This window comes from Perognathus longimembris, chromosome 28, assembly GCF_023159225.1.
Source record: "Perognathus longimembris pacificus isolate PPM17 chromosome 28, ASM2315922v1, whole genome shotgun sequence".
Taxonomy (NCBI): Eukaryota; Metazoa; Chordata; class Mammalia; order Rodentia; family Heteromyidae; genus Perognathus; species Perognathus longimembris.
In genome coordinates, this window is record NC_063188.1 from 38,767,920 (window position 1) to 38,771,012 (window position 3,093).

Here is a 3,093-nt window from a genome sequence, read left to right on the forward strand (position 1 = left end):
AAGAGGAATTAAACATTCTTTGAACTTTGGAGGGCATCATTAGGATCAATAGATAGATAGCATGAATAAATATACTTTGTTGTGCCAAGTCGTGAAACAACCACCAAGAAGGCCACCGAGACTCAGACATTCCGAAATGCAAAAGCAAGGCAAGGCTTTATTTAAGCGAGCTGCAACGGGCCACGTCCTACCCACCGACACAGCGGAGGATAGGAGGAAGCCCCGAGCTACGATTCCACAGGGCTTATAAAGGCAAAAAACAAAGTTACAACAATCAGGTGTTCAAGCAAGCAAGATTAGGACACAGGTACAAATCTGATTGGCTCAGGGTTCGAGGCATTCTAGGGGTGGTCAGCGTTACGCATTCCCAGAGGTTAGAGTTCTAGACCGACTGGGCCCTAATGGGCTTGTCCTGGGTCTGCTCACAGGGCCTGCTTATCTCAGGTTCACGTGGTAAAGTGGGGTTCACGTGGTAAGGTGGGGTTCACGTGGTAAAGTGGGGCCTGACTTCAAAGTCTGGCACTTCAACTTCAGTCCTATCTTACTATCTTCCTATCATCTCATCCCATGAATTTCTTTGAAATAATCTGGTCAGATAGGCAGATATAGTAGTACTAAGTAAAAATAAAGTAAAATGATCTTCATGACTTGAACCCAAAGTTTCCATACACAATATGAGAAGTCTAGAAATAATCCTTAGCATTCTCTGGAAACATTCCCATTGAGAGAAACTTCAGCTGGGGCAGCAGAGACAATGGAAAATATAAGAACTGTTGTAGGTACTGCCAGTATATGAATCATAGGAACTTAACTAATGTGAAAACTTCTGAATTAGGTAATTAGGACACAATTTAAATTTTAAATTATTCTTATAAAACATTTCCTATGCTAGATCATTCTTGGAATCCTTCTAAGAAAAGACAACCTTGAATATGCAAATTTAGAGGAGGAAAAAAAGCAGAAATTTCTTGGAGCCTTGGTGTGGGTAGATGTGTATGTAGGTGTGTATCCTCAGATTTAACCTGCCTTACAAAATGATAAAATTCAAACCAGGCAAGGTAAATCCATTTTTTGAGGCTATTGTAAATAAGATTGTTTTCTGGACTTATTTCTCAGATCGGTAAGGCAAATCAAAGCATTTTATACACTCTCATGTACAGTAAGCTAGAAGATTAATTTCTTTTTACACCACAAGGTTTCAAAGAACTCTCAGAAGAATCAGTCGGAGACTTCAAAGCAGGGTTTGACTGAATAATTTTTTACCTCCTGAAAATTTCCTAATGAAATTCTTCAACGGAATTAAAGATATAAGAAGAATTTTTCTTTACAGAGTGAATTAATTTCATGAATTATAAATAAACACAAAAGGGTATAGCATTAGATTTTAAGCTCTTGGGTCAAATTATACTAAGAAAATGCTTCCTCTAGTCTCCATCTCTGTAAATACACTGCCAAAGGCTTTCCTTTTACAGGCTCACCAAAGCACTAAGGAGATTACTTGAGTGGAATTCGCAGAAATGACCAATAACCAAAGTGGTTTTGTTGAAATTTCTAAGCCTATTTAAGAATGAGGTATGAAATCTAAGGCTAATAGTAAATGTCAGGATGAAAAAGCTCTCCAGAGGCCTCCAAGTTCTCTTATGATTCTGATAGTGAATTTGTACTCACTTGAGTACAGTAGTTTCAAGTATACCTCTCTAAATTTACTATTAGAAACAATGACATGCCTTTTTTTCTTTTTACTTCTGTAGGGAGATAGAGACAAAAATAACACAATATTTAAGAAAAATCATCTCTAACACAAAAACAAGTATATGGTTCAGGATTTTTAATTTTTTTTCCAGTCCTGGGGCTTGAACACAGGGCCTGGGCACTGTCCCTGAGCTTCTTTTGCTCAAGGCTAGCATTCTACCACTTGAGCAACAGCACCACTTCTGGCTTTTTCTGTGTATGTGATACTAAGAAATCAAACCCAGGGCTTCATGCATGCTAGGCAAGCACTCTACCACTAAGCCACATTCCTAGCCCCTATGCTTTATTTTTCGAAGTTATAGGAAATGGAAAGACAGAATAGAAAAAATTTAAATGTTATTTAGTAACCACTCAAAACAGAAAATTAGAGAATATTGCTGCAATTAAAAAAAATTAAACAGGGCTGGGGATATAGCCTAGTGGCAAGAGTGCCTGTCTCGGATACACGAGGCCCTAGGTTCGATTCCCCAGCACCACATATACAGAAAACGGCCAGAAGCGGCGCTGTGGCTCAAGTGGCGGAGTGCTAGCCTTGAGCGGGAAGAAGCCAGGGACAGTGCTCAGGCCCTGAGTCCAAGGCCCAGGACTGGCCAAAAAAAAAAAAAAAAAAAAAAAAAAAAAAAATTAAACAAATGTTGGGATTTGGAGGCATATACTTATAATCCTAGTTACTCAGAAAGGAGAGATAGAAGAATCAAGTTCTAAGGCTGGCCCAGGCCAAAGCAAGAGACTGTATCTGAAAAACAAAAACTAAAAACAAAAGGACTAAGGCATGGATCAATGAGTAGAGTGCTTATCCTGAGCAAGAAAGCTAAGAGAGAGACTGAGGCTCTGAGTGCAGACTTTGACACTAGCACACACACACAAAAGGAAACAATTGCCAGAATTAAGAGACAGTCCACAGAATGGAAAAAAAAAATCCTTGCCATCTATTCAGTAGATAAAAGACATAGCCAGAATATATAAGAGCTAAAAAAATTAAAAGGAACAATGATCCAATTAATAACAACAAATTAATCGAGCAGTTAACTATCAAAAGAAAATACAAATGGCTATTAAATATATAAATCAATATTGGATATTGTTAGACATAAAGGAAATGCAAATCAAAACTATAGTACGATTCCACTTCACCCCAGTCAGAATGGCCAACATCAAGAAAACAAGCAACAACAAATAGTGCTGAGAATATAGAGAAAAACAAGCCCTCACATACTATTGTTGGGAATGTAAACTAGTACAATCACTATGGATATCAGAATGGAAGTCCTCCTTCCCAAAACTCAACTTACCTTATGAACCTACCACACTATTCTTAGCCATATAGCTAAAAGAATGTTA